Source organism: Chamaea fasciata, unplaced genomic scaffold (genome assembly GCF_029207755.1).
Source record: "Chamaea fasciata isolate MVZ Bird 193981 ecotype frontalis unplaced genomic scaffold, bChaFas1.0.hap1 SCAF_2, whole genome shotgun sequence".
NCBI classification, from domain to species: Eukaryota; Metazoa; Chordata; class Aves; order Passeriformes; family Sylviidae; genus Chamaea; species Chamaea fasciata.
This window is the reverse complement of record NW_027094087.1, coordinates 3,128,787-3,143,303: the sequence shown is the minus strand read 5'-3', so window position 1 is coordinate 3,143,303 and position 14,517 is coordinate 3,128,787. Positions and strand designations below refer to the sequence as shown.

Sequence of the window (14,517 nt, the reverse complement as noted above, 5' to 3'; positions counted from 1 at the left end):
TCAGGGATGATGAGGCAAAAATGCCCAAAGGGATGTCACTGCATGAAAGCTGCAGAATTTATACAAGTGAGCTCCCTCAGCTTACCCGGGACCTCTTTGGACTTTACCTTAGCTACAAAAGAAGCTGCTAAATTAAGCTTGCGGAAAAACTCAGAAAGGTCCCGAACTGTTCTTACAAAGAGCCAGAGCTGTGTGGTCAGTGCTGGCAGGGAAATCTGGTTCTTTTTTTGTAAACTTTGCTTCTCTGACTGTCATTTTCACTTTGAATATTTTTCCCCTTCGAGGAATTCCTCCAGGATTTTTCCTCCTGCCTTTTCTCACCACAGTGACTCCGTTGGGAAAATAATGTAGCCTGCAGTTTAGCCGGTGTGCTTTTAACAAGAGGCTTTTCTGGAAAGAAAAGTAGATTTAAAGTGAAATTCCTTAATTTAGCACAGATTGGGGCCTGCTGGTAGTTCACATGTGCAGAGATGAATTATTAACCTTTGGGGAAAGGTAGCAGCGTGTTCACATTAACTTCTCACAGTGTTTGAGGTTTTTTCCCCAAGTGCACATTGGGGAGCCATTGGAACGATAATAATGAAGAGCTCGTTAATTCCTACAACTCCTTGTTTCATTGCAATGATCTCTGCAGAGTGAGTACAGCACAAACCATTCCCAACAACTATTCTTTTTATTATTAATATTATTATCATTATTATAATCATCATCATCGTAATTATCATCGTTGTCATCATTATCATGTTTATCATTAGCATGTTTATTGCTGTGTTAATGTTCATCTAAATTTTTAATAAAAGCTTCAGCACCTCTCAGATGGTGTTTATGTACCTTGATCTCCACGTGGACTCAATTTAAACAGAGGAACAGAGTAGTAGGCTGTTGTTTGGGGTGTTTTGTTTGTTTCTCTGTTTGTTTGTTTCGTTTTGTTTAAAATAGACTAATTTCTTCTCATGGGGAAGATCAATCATTCCTCAGAATCAAAATTCTCCCGAAGTGGAAGCCTCTGGGCTGAAAATAATGAAGTTTCTGGGAGACACTGCACATGCAAAGGCATCATATTGGTGTGGAGCCTGCAATGTGGGATCTATTTCTGAGGAAAGCTTTGTTAAGGAAGCATTTAACATTAATACAGTAATGTTTGTTTAATATTTTAATTGAATTGAATTGAAGCAAAATAATTTCTCTGACATCAGAGAAATGTATCAGCATAATTTAAAAACTAATAAATCCTTTGCTTCTCTATCTGTCATTCATTACATTTTCTAGAATTTAAATAAAATAATTGAGGTAGTAGTCGCTGACCAGATTTTTGAACCAGTAAAGCAAAGGTTTCTAATGTGAGCAAGTTAAACTGTTTGAAGAGTTAAAACCAGCTTTTTCCAGCCATGTCCTCTTGGCAGACAGACTTGCTTTGAAGGTAGATTTTTTTTTTCCCCCCATGTCAGTTCATTAAAGTAAACCAGTTCAGAGAGTAATTTAAAGGAGAGAATTTTCTGAGGTATTGAGAAATTGGCAGAACTGTTTTCCTCAAAAGGTATGGCTCTAAATGAGGAGTGAGAACTAGCAGTCCCATAGTCCAGGATAATTTGGAACCTGGAAAGGTAACTCATTAATTAAAACCAACAATTTTAGAATAAGCTGCTGGGTTTTTTTCCTGTTTTTATTTTTTTCTTTTTTTACCCCCCAGCAGTATCATGCCTACAAAAAAATGTGAGACCCTTGTTAAACTGTAAGCTTAATTGCAAATTTAGACTTCTATTTTTAGGCCTTCCTGATTAAAGTCAAAGTCTCAGGTGTAGTTTGATGCAAATCACAAGTGAAAAGGAATAGTTTAGTAAATAAATGAAAGCTAGCATTAATTAATAAATGGGTAGTCTGAATAAAATGTATATTACTGATATATAAGTAGGCTGAATAAATGATCTACTTTATTGCATTTAATAACGGGGCAGTCACCTATAAAAAAAGAGAGACTATGTTTCTTTCTGTGTGTTTGCTGATCCCCTTCTGTACAGTTCCATCTTGTTTCAGGTCAAGTTAAGGTTAAAAATCGCATCTTGCTAGTCACTCAGGGAAAAATAAAATTAAAAAAAAAAAAAAAAAAAAGGAAATAGATATCAGGCTTGGGTACACTAAACAGCATTTTTGAGGGAGAAAAAAAATGAGGTGACTCTGGCTGTGAAGAGGTGGCAAGGTGTTCTCTGCTCGGTGTCACGGCCGGGCTGCCTGCTGGGGCTGAACAGCAGCCTCATCACCCCTCACCTGAAAAAGGAGCTGGGAGAAAGATCATCAAAGCACGATGCCTTTCTGAAGTGTGGCGTTTAAAGCACGGCCCCAAACCCCCTTTCCTGGTGTCCTTTTAAGGGGAAAACAGATCTCAGGGGAGCAAGGCGAGATGTCACGGTGTCTCGCCTGGCAGGTGATGGTGCGCAGATGAAAAATCTTCCACGAGGTGCGTTCAGGAGGATAAAGTCAGAGAGTTTGCTGGGAGCTGTCAGCGCCCACATTACTCAGAGTTATCAGGAAGTGTTTATACCCACACTGGGGAAACCTCAGCCAGTGACTGAATCTGAAAATCCTCGAACAATTAAAATGACGCAGGGGCTGGCAGGGGAAGCTGGCTGTGTGCAGGTGCTGATCCAGCCACCGAAACACCCCGGCAGGTTTGCGGGGTGTTTTTCTCCTCAGGACCGTGGCATGTGTCACTGCAGAGGCTGAGCTGCTGCCACACGGAGCACACAGACTCTCCCGTTCCACACCAGCGGCCGTGTTTGCCCCTTTGGCAGGCGGATGGCACCGAGTGTCTGCTTCCATCATCACTTGCACAGATCTAAATTCGGCAATAAACAGGGAAGGGGAAAGGTTCCAGTTAGCAGATTTCCTTTCAAAGACTGAGAGAAAATTGCCTTTTTTTTTTCTTTTCCTCTGTTGGTATTGTGTCTAAAATGAACATTCATTAAAACTTACCCTGTCCAAAATCCAGCCACAGTGGCTTAGCAGAATGCCTCAGGAGTAGTGCAGCAACAAAGTGCAAGGAAGTGGTATCAGATCACCATGGCAGAATAAAAAATTAACATTATTACGCCTTTTCAAAGCCCTCAGGTTATCAGTTGATAAAAAAGAAAATGAAAAATCTGATGCCAGATGTAATGCTGACATTTTTTTCAGTAGAAACCAGGATACTTGATAAGAGCATGATCCAATTCCTGTCACTGTCATGCAGAGTCAGAGCTCTAGTTAAAGTGCTTCATGTAAAACTACATTCAGGGTTAGAATCACTTTTTTCTCTTCTATAAAAATGATGATTATAGTTTCCTGACCCATGCTAAAGAAATTTCTGTTAATTGTTTAGAATATGTTTACACTAGAACTCAAATATAACATTAAAACACCCAGCTAATAAGAGAATTTAATACACAACAGGAGGAAACTTGCAAGTTTAAAGCAGACTAGAAGTTGCTTCTCCATTGTTACATATTAAAAGCACACTTTACACAACAGTAAAAGAATCTGAGACTTTCCCTTTGTAGAATAGTCAAAGGCAAGGAGCCCCAAAGCCTTCATAAACATTGGTGGAGAATTCATGACTCAGTCATCACCTGGCCACAGTTCTGGGCCAGGGAATGCTTTAATCTTTCCAGCCTTCCACTCCTCTAACTTTGGATCCTACTTTGAATCCTTGAAAGTTTGGGACACTGTTTAAAATATGAGTATCAGTGTTTAATGATAACAATCCATCATCTGCTTGTCAGCTTCAGCTGGAATGCTGCTGGGGTCTCCCTGGTAATAATGGATTTTTGAGACAACCAATTGCTTGGGTGCAAACATTTCAGGATGCAAGAGCAAAGCACCTGTGAGAGACGGCAGCTGAACACAATTCAAAAGGAAAACATTTCTGTGAAAGCATATAGAACTGTAAGAAAAAACCAGCAGAGATGTTAATTCAGCAGCACCAGACGACCAGCCCATTCTGAGCCGCAAAGGGGACTGACACATCCCCATTTGACTGACAACTGCAAAGCCCCATCAGGCATTTCATCAGGAGGTGAGGAGCATGTCAATGTTTAGCCTGGCAAGTCATCATTCATAGTCAGCTGCTGGGTGCATTAGCAGGTTTAAAAAAGCTTTGCACTCCTCATTCGTGCACACGCTGCCTGCAGAAAGTCCTTTGCCGTGTAAGCTGCTCAAATCATGGTGTCACAGCGAGGGGAGTTGGTTCCCTGCACATACACACACGATGCCACCTGCCTGGCAGCAGATACGAAACCAGCCAATAATCTCACATCCATCCTTAAATTCAGGTTGAACGATCATTGTTGGAACAATGGTCTTGCTCTGGTGTGCTGAAGGTTCAGTTTTGCTGTGTCTGTGACCCTAGGAAAGGGTAAAGGAAAACCTGCTGAGTGGTGCAAAAAGCAGAGTTTGAAATATACACTGGTTGTTTAATAAATAAGGAGTCTACAGGATGGGCCTTGGGGCAAAGAAATTTGTGGGTAGCTTAACCTGAAGCCCCTCTGCAATTCTTTCTATTGGTAAATTATACAGCCTTCTTTACCCCAGCAATATTCCATTTTTACCTTGGATACATGCTATATAAGATGCTTTTTTCGTATTTGCTAATCATCTAAGAAGATATTAAGTTAAAGACTCTGAAGAGAAGCCCTTGCTGAGGAGAAACAGAGTCTACATAATTAATAAAGACCATAGTCAGGGCATGGGATCTCTGCAGTTCCAATGGCACAGGATGTGACCAAGCCCAAATATTCCAAAATACACGAGTAGCAAGGCTACGGAACATGAGTGACAGGCTGACATTAACAGCATCCTGCAGTGATAACATCAGGCAAACTTAAATCCTGGCTGTCTCAGAGCCTGGTCAGTCCTTTCTCTGTCGGCCATAAATTTCAGGCCAGTGCTCATATATCAGCTAAATCATTTCAATGGTCCTTCACTGTATCATTCCCCAGCTGTTGACTGGATGCATCCATCAATGAGGTGAGCAACTTCTGCTGCAGTCGGAGCAAAACCTATTTTTCAGTTGGAGAAGAAAGTCGGTGGCAAGGTTACCTAACGGAGTAACAATCTTTCTATTTAACCTTTAATGCCAAAAAACGTTGATGTAAGCAATAGTCACCCATTAAGGACACAGGAACAACATTTCGGCTGCTTTCCTGTCATTACAGGCAGTGTGAATATCGAAGTGTTGAGTGGTCCTGAACTGCTGAACCATTTGTACTCTAGCTGCTTAGAAAAACTCGGGACCTGACCTCCTTGTTTTGTAAGAATTTATTGAAATCAACAGCAATGAACGTATTTATTCAAGTGTGTTGCAATTTGCTGCAGCCAGCTTGTAAGCAGAGGTAAAAATGAACAACTTCAGCCTCGTGTTTGTAATCCTGGGAAGTGCATGGACTGGAAAATACAACCTTAGGCATGAACTTCCTAAACAGACATGCAAATACCATCATATAACTGAATTCCCTCCTGGTTTCTATGAATCATTTTTGCTTCTCCCATTTTTCAAAAGCTCCTCTCAATAATTAGCCAACAGCAAAATTGCACAGAAAGAAAACTGCAGCTATCTCCATCTGCATGTGGTTTAGCAGGTAGGAAAGAGAAAAAATCCATTTTGCATACAGGAGCTGTAAATCCTAGGACCTGATGGAATTGGACTAATTAACAAAGTATTAAAGGTAGGTAATTTTTGGCATTCCTACTTCATTGATAATTTTATGGCAAGCAAATTAGGAAAGCTCCAGATGAGGGAGAGAGATGAAAGTCATTTACATCAACTAGCTTGGCTTGAGCTGAGGCCAAATGGCATTTAATGGCATACATTTTCATTCTGAAATAATATTGGTTTGACGTGGGGAAGGAAAAAACCAAACATCTTTGGCAAAATCTTAAATTTATGGTATTTTTAAGAAGAAAACAAAAATCTTAATCCCTGATCTGCTGTTTGCAAACCCAATGAAATTTTTTCGAAGGACTTATGTTTTGAAACAATGCCTTTGGCTGCAAATACATAAAAATAGTTTGTGTGTTCTATATTTACAAAAAGACTACATTTCTCCTATATCTTGATAAGATCAAAAGCATAATTTTTCAAAGCTGTGAATGTGTCTGGTATCCATTAACAGCCCAAACATTGCTTTTCCAGTTTCACACTGATGACAATTTTTTAAGTTATGGAAGCAAAAGTTGCAGTTTAAATAAGCCCTTGGGCAACTGATTGTGCTCTTGAAGTTATCTCATTCTCCAAGAAAATTCATCAGCTTTGGACAGTGTTATCAGTTAACACCTTCTGCAGCATGCATGCATCCAAAACCAAGTTTTGCCACACACTCTCCACTGTTTGCACACTGACTGACAATTTGCTGACCATCTGCTGTCCCTGTCCGAATCTTGTTAAATTGGAACTTTTTTGGTCAGTGAAAGATGGTTTTACTTTCCCAAGTCCAGGACAAAACAAATAATCTGCCAAGAAGCTATTCTTAAAACCCACAAGAGTCACTCTGAAGGTCAAACAGACCACTCCACATAATGGGTGGCTTTACTTTTTTGCATCACGTTCACTTTACTAAGCAACAAAACCTTTCCATCAACTAACGTGCTCCACTTCCTATTAGATGCCATTCTATCCAACTAAAATTGCCCCTGGCAAGTTTTCTGTTTAGTTTAACAGATCCTGCTCTGAAATCTGTCTCCTAAATTCCATGTCTCGCTTGTAGAGCCTGCAGCCCACCCCAGCCCGTGCAGCCTTGGCAAGATGCTGACAGGTGAACCAGGTTCCAAAGAGTAAAATAAATACTGCCTACATTCCAGCTGGGAATCTCCAAGCCGACTTTGTTGCCCCTTGCTCTGCACATTTAAAAAAATTGGTTCTGGCAGTTCCCTATCGTTTTCACAGCTCAAAGGAGAGAACCAAGCCTTCTTGCCTGCTCAGTGTGAGCAACAGGACCTGACACAGGAGTGTGTCTGCACTGTGCAGAGGGAAGCAAATTGTTACAAACTCAATACAAAACCCACTGACACCATGGGCAAAACAGAATTTTCTTTCCTCCTGAGGGACTCTATCATAAATATGGTGAATCTGAAGACTGATGAACTTTCTTAATATGCTTCTACTCATTCTCTTCAACGATCCCATTTCCTCCAAGTTTCTAGAAAAGTTGACCACGGGGAAAAAAAGACTAATTCAAAACAACTTTTGTCATGAATTAGATCTCTGAATTGAGCTGGGGTTAAATGGTAAACTGGTTTCCAGCTAACTGCTTCTCGTGGAGTTCATTCTTTTGAATGCATGGCTGCAAATCTGCTTGCTCACACTGCTGTTTCCTAGGCTGGAGTGACTATTAAGTTTTGTAATTAGTGGAATGTAATTATTTCCCGTAATGGCCTGTAAATTCACATTATGCAATAAATCATTCTTATGTACACTTAAGGATCCATTACTCTTCTTAGCAACTGAATAGCGTATTTCCTAAGCACAGAAACGTTCAGCTGGAGTGCCTGGTAGGTTGTTGGGAAAGCATTAGCTGTTCCCAAATGAACCCTCTTTGGTGAGGGAAAGTGGTTAGCAGCAGGAAGATTGTGGTTCTACCACTGAGGTTAGAAATAAGCCTTGCAAACCTGATTCAGCAGGGCACTAAAAAAAAATATTTGCGTATCAGTTCCACTGGGATCATTTATTGTCCTCATTAAGGCTATTAAGCGCTTTCTTAAACCTTCTTCTGAAATAGTAGCCAGGGAGAGAGAACTGCTGTTATGACTAAAGATTTGTCAGCCAGGACAGGAGTGAGAGAGCAGCAGAAACCATGGAACAGCTAAACCCAAGCCAGAACAGCCCTAAGCCTTGCATGTGCCTTACAAATTTTGTACGTTGGGAGGGTAAAAATAAATTTTAAAAGGCTCGTGGGTATTCTCAGTAGAGAAAAAAGAGTGAAGTTTATTATAATATTGTACTGAGCTGAAGATTCTGCACTAATGTGGCCTTTAAGTTGGATCTTCCTTGGAGATACGCTATTTGTCACCTCTAAGTCAATGAAAGGAAGCAGAAGCTCAGAACAGCTTTGAGCACTGCCATCAAGAACTGAGAGTGCAGGAAAAGGGAATTTGTTCAATAGAGGAAAAAATAAAGATTCAGCACAAAGTTCCTGATCTGTGTTGTCACACTGTTGGCAGAATTCAGATTCTTCCATGGACTAACTAATATTTCTATAGCATGCATGTACACGTGTGCCTCCACCATCTTAATATGGTTCATGATGGATAAATCAGTTCAAAAAAATCAAAATTAAAGTTTTTTGTTTAAAAAGACAAACAGCACCCTTCACAAGACGGAGGATTTCAGTACAAAAAGCCTTCCTTGCATTTTTCCTGTACTACTTTTGTTGTAACCCTTCCTCTCTCCAAAACTGATCCTATCCCACCTATCTTCTCTTCTTATTCACCATCAGGAATGAAAATAAGACTTAAAGGAGGGTCAGAATCTCTTTTCCTTGTTGCAATCACCATTAAACCCTCCTTTACTGTGGTGCTGTTGCAGCAGGGCTGGCACAGGCAGGAAGCCTTCCTATCCCATTTACAAGACATACGTAAGATACATGTTAATTACAAAAAAGGACAAAGCTAAAACAGGAAAAAAGAACTCTCCACCTGCACCTGAACCATTCACAGTCAGTGTCGTCCAGATGCCTAAAAAGTGCAGGCTGCAAGGATATCCTAACGCCCTTCAGACCCAATTTAGAGTGCTAATGATTGATTTAACAGAAAAAGAGAGAAAAAAAAAAAAAAAGGCTAATACAAGAGATAGCAGCAATGAACTAGATTCCAATAAAGGGAATCTGAGAATGAGCTTAACAGATTTTCTGCAGTGCAAACCTTGAAGGTGTCAGTTTGTGGGCAGCAAAGATCGGCTCTCTGCTTGTCCCAGCCCGATCCTTTGCATGTGATTAACAAAGGTGAAGGGAAGCAGCTGCAGGGGACTGTCACAGTGATAGATGGATGGGTTTAGACACTCTTTGCTTCTACTGTGTCTAAACCCCAGATCCTACTGCTGTCCATGAATTTAGCATGTCCCCACTGGGCACTGCCAGATCCCATCAGCTTTGTTCCCATACCTCGGGGAAATTTCTGTCCAAACCATAAAAAGAGTTTTGCTCCCCAGAGGCTCCCCTGGTGGTGCAGCTGAATAACCCAACACAGTTATTCCAGCTAAAGAAAGGGCAAAGATTGCTGCGCTAGACCAGGGCAAAACCTAAAATTAAGCAGTCAGGATGCTCTCCTGACTCGGGGTACACAGCACCAAAAGCACACGCTGGCCAGGCTGCAGAGAAGGCTGCCTGGGAGTCCTGAACCCTTTCGTAGTCAGTGAAAAGCCACTTTTGGGGTTTTTTACACATTCTTCAGCAGAGGTGGGACAACAGTGTGTGGTTACAGAGCACAGGACCAGAGACCTTCATGCTTTTCAAGAGCAGACCTTGGCATCAATGTGATGATGAGCAAGCAGTGCTTATTAAAGGTCATGCACGGCGCTGTCCTGGCTGTTCAAGGAGCCTCCCCATGGTTTTAAGGACAAGCTGCTGTGAGGAACTTTCCATCACTGCTCTGAGTCTGGGGTTAGCTCTGCTGCTTCTTCCAGCCAAGGCTGTAACCATTAAAAGCTCCCCTTCAGCCCTATCAGGACACAAGAATTCAGCAAGAAGCCCTTGCAAACTTCACAAAAACTTTTTGACCAGTAGCAGGACCATCTATCTGCTTGTTGTCTTCATACAGAGAAGGAAGAATCTGGAACAGAGCCAGGGAGTTGCAAATAAATACCTTTTAATTTTTTTTTTCCTGTATTTGCTGGCTTTCAAAAGGGGCAAAGAAGAAATTAAACGCAGCAAAAAAAAAAGAAAAGCGCTTTTCAGAAGCTGAATGTGTCATTTTCTCAACTAAATATGAAAAGTGGTTTTATGTATCACTTCCTCTGACTGCTTTATAAAATACCATTCAAATACAAGGTACTTACGAGACACTTATGTTCAATGAAAGGGTCAATAACAAGCTGGACTGGTAACAAACTCTTTTTCCTTCATTGCTTATCTGCTTACAATGCAAACCTTTCTCAAGGACTTCTGTTTCTATGAAATGTTTTGCAGCAGACTACAAAGTTTTAAAATATTGATAATTATGTCTAATTTTTAATGAATGAAACCATATTTCTCCCCTGTTCAGAGTCCATTTGGAAAGATTTGTTTCCAGGGTTATGGAATTGCCCATACACCAGATACTAACAGGAAGATTAACCCTGTCCCACATAAAACCAGGAGAGTATCCTAATAAAAATAAAAAGCTCTTCCAATTTCAGTATCTTTCCATTACATGTACTTTTTTATCCCACAAAAGCTTTCAAAGATATAATGACTACTTTTCATTGTTTTAATCTTTTTTCCTCTTGCGTTCCGCCCTGGAAAATTTTTTACTTTGGACTTCCCTTCATATCCTTCTCTCCCTGCTTTTACTTTCCATTGCTCATCTATTTCTTGGCAATCCTCCACTCTCCAGGGCATATCTAATGATTATTTAGGTCCACAAGCCAAACTGTAAAACAGCTTCCAAAGGCAACACCTGAGCAAACATCTTTTGTGGGACAAGGTAAAGGGCATATCAATCAGCCTTTAAAAAAAAATAATAAATTATTTCTTCAGGGATAAAATCTACATTGATCCAAAATAATTTCTGTAAAACCTGCTAAATTACATGTATCGAAGGCAATATGAATCTCCGGGCTGCTCTGTCTTACAGCTCAAATCCCATGTGTGGCTATGACTTAACTTCAGATCTTACTATTAGCCAGGTAAGAAGCCTCACAGAAAACTCATCCAAATAAGTAATTAAAAAGTAAATCATGCCAAAAATTTGCTCAGAGCTGCTGAAGACAGGGGTTAGCTCAATGGGAAAACTGCCTCTACAGCCCATCACAAGGATATAAGGAGTATTTTACATCACAGCCTCAAGATTCAGATTTCTTTTTAATGCAATTAATTATCAATCACCTCCTTTTGACTACATTAATGTTCCCATATAATCAGCAGGGCTATGCCAAACAGGCGGCTTTGTATTCATTATTTTTTAGCAATTGATTTTCACAATTATCACGGATTATGACAGAGTATCTCGAGCTGGAAGGGACCCAAAAGGTTCATCAAGTCCAACACCTAAGGGCATGGCAGGAAAAGGCCTTAGGGTGGCCATACTTTTAGCCAAGTATATTTTAGATATTAAAAATATTAAGAGGAAATAAACAGTCAGTTGTTAGTCAGTCTAAGCTGTACATTTCACAACGAATGGAAAGGGGGAAGCACGGAGGAGAAAATTTCATGTAGCAAAAGATGACAAATTAGTACAGCTCTGTGTCAAACTCACATTTAGTACAAGAGAAAATGAACAGGTTCAAAGGCAAACCATAAATCAGGCTTATGAAAGGAGAGTGAGGATTTCACACACAAATGAAATCTCTTGACGGCAAAGTGAGTGTGGATCACTCCACAAGCTCAAAATAAATAAGAATAAATCAGAAACAAGCAAAAAATATTGTTAAGAACAAACACCCGAGAAAACAGTGAGTGGGAATACAGGCTCTAACTTAATACAGAAGAAATCCTGTCTGAAATGAAAATGAGAGATATTTGTGGAAGTGTGACAGGACAGTGGAACCTATTTAGAAATCCCACAAAACTCCTAATGCAGGTCAATGATTTTTAAACATTTATATTTGGTGAGATTGTGGCTAATGCTCTCCCATGCTTTGAGGTGTCCTTAATTAGCCAAATACAGGTTAAGGTAGTGACTCCTCTCTAAAACAGATCTTTAAAACATTTTAATGAAAGCAGAGCAGAAGGAACATGCTCCTGACTTGGTCTTGGAATGGGGGAAAAAAAATCTGTAGCAAAATTCAAGTGTAATACTGGTTTAAGCCACTAGAAGTTGAAAGAATGTTGATGAAATATATTATGGACTTCATCTTATTCAAAAGTGTTCATACTGTGCTCCAGTCTGCCCTCCTTGGGCTTTCAGATAAAGAGTTGCTGGGAATGCAGACATTGTGTTCACTGGGATATTCTGCAAATCTGTCTTGACTTTAATCCTAGAAAAGTCTAGGGAGAGGCCCTCTCTGATCTCAGAACAGGTCGCACCTTTAAATAAGCCAAATGGCTTGTCTAAATTTTTTATTCTGGTGCTGTTCATTAAAGTGGTGAAAGAAAAGGTAAAGTTCCTTTCTGACTAAAGAAAGCTGCAAAGGTTTTATTAATTAAATATAATCATTGGGGAAAATATATCTGATTCCTACAGCAAATAGGAATGTGGCTTCAGTCCCACTATTTCTACCTGATTTTTGTATTTCTGATTCCAGTGAAGTGAAACATTAGCAGAAGGGACCGTTTACAGGAAGGATTTCCACACTTGTTTCAACAAAGGATTTTGGCCCCTTGGAGTCCTATTAGCACATTGTGACTCTTTTGAAGAAGAGTATGGATTTTCAGTATTTAATGATTGCAGATTAGAATAAAATTGCAGGTTTCCTCCTTGGATATGTTTTCTTTAGGGTTGTAGGACGACATTTCAGGTGGTATCAAAAGGTAGCGAGAATGAGGTGGTGAAACCAAGATTTCCTGGGAGAAACACAGCAACTCAGAGGGAAAATATTAGAATTTAATAGCTAAAACAGCTCCAAAAAATGGTGATCTAGGTACAGTTGTTAAAATGCCTTTATTCAGATTCTCATGAACTGACTAGTTTAAAACAACTGTGGAAAGTTCTGAGTGAAATTAGAGAAAAAAAAAAATGACTGTCAGACCAAAAATGTCTTATACCCAAGGTGTTGTCACAGAGAAATGGAATTTTATGGCTTGTTATGTAAATGTATCTAGACAAGAATATTATCTCCAAAATTACAAATCTGGCATCACAATTCTTTTAATGAGTAAATAAAAAAACCTCTCTGGAAAACAACATTAATGAATGTTCAAATGACTTTCAGTATTAGGTTATCAGTGCCATATAAATAAATACGATGGAAAGCATTTCTGATGGGACAGATATATGCATGTCCTTTATCTTCAGTATGAATTTGACAAGTCTGTCAAAGCACAAAGAAAAGTGTAAATACTGTGTGCTGTTTTTTAATAACCGATCTCATTTTAATAATAATTGAGCCTGTGCCTGAAGATCAAAACAGAATTTGATGGGTTCTGGGTTTTTTTCTTTTGTTTCCCTTTATGAAATGCAGGCAACCTGAAGAAAGAGAGAGCCTGGACTAAATTTATAACACAAAACACCTTTTTGATCTGTTATGTTGCAGAAGTTTTTCAAGAACGGGAAGAAAAGCAGATACAGATGTCAAAGGTTAAGAGTGAGCAATCTCAAGCAGTCATTGACTTTCAGATCCAGGCCACCGTTATCTTGATATTCCCGCCTCCCTGTGTTGGGTTGGCTATGAGCCCTTCACAGTTTTATTCATTGCTTCCCCTGTTCTCTCTGATTTTATTCAGGTGTTTGATGCTTCAGGTAAAAAAAAAAAAAGGGCCTCTGTATAAAACCTCTCCTAAGACTGGAGCACATCCACAGAGGGATGTGAAGGAGCGCTTGGAGAGGAAAGAATTTTTCCAGTATGGCTCTTCCATGAAGAAAAGAGGCGAAATTCTTGAGTAATAAACCCAGGTAAATTAGATAGCCTTTCTGAAGTGATTTTGAACGAGAGGAAATCATAGATTTTTACAGAGATGGAGAAAAAATGAATGTATCACCAGAGAGCAGCTGGTGACGAGCCATTGATTCCAATAGAGTAAAAATGATCAATTGAGGACGAGGCTGAAACCCTCCCAAAGCCCTGAAAACGAGCTCAGACAGTGAACCTTGGCAGAGCCTGTCCATCCAAATTAACCCCAGGATGTTTTATTGTTGAACTCAGCCAAGACACCCACTCTGACATCAGTGACCCCCTCAGGGTGCAGAGCAGACCCAGCGCTCCACAAACAGCTGCTGGTGTTAAACTTGTTCTCTGCACGCTGCAAGAGGCACATTTCGCTCAGACCTGTCAGATGCTGCAGCTCAATTAAGTTTTCTGGTGGGCTCAGCAGCTGCAGAGAGGGACAGGTTTTCAGGAGCGTGTCATTCCCATTCAGACTATAAAATAAGTGACTTGACACTCAAATCGAGCTTTTGCTTGTGCTAAAAGATTTGCAAGCCTTGCAACACTAGTGGATTTATAAAAATTTGCAGTTATGGCTAGAGGAATATTTTTTCCCCCCCAAGTTTTGCAGCATGTGGCAATAGGATTCTGTTTAGCTCTAGATGGTCCAAATGAAGACATCTGTATTTGAATATTTCAACTTCATGTTGCTATATAGAGAATACAAATGCCCCTTTCTCAGTGGGGAGAAATCAGTGCTTATAAGACATGATTTATCTCATCTTGAAGAATAAAAAGATCAGGAAAATCACGTTCTAAAAGTGTTTGTTTCTGCC

At 39.9% G+C, this 14,517-nt stretch overlaps 1 long non-coding RNA gene across 2 annotated transcripts in view; it reads right to left on the bottom strand.

Moving 5' to 3' along the window:
• Positions 1-720: 720 nt before the first annotated feature.
• LOC136304212 (uncharacterized) overlaps positions 721-14,517 on the bottom strand; it is a 98,220-nt gene continuing 84,423 nt past the window's right edge. For both annotated transcript variants that reach the window (XR_010724426.1, XR_010724423.1), the window contains exon 5: positions 721-2,833. This is a non-coding gene — a long non-coding RNA (uncharacterized lncRNA). The remainder of the gene's footprint in view (positions 2,834-14,517) is intronic.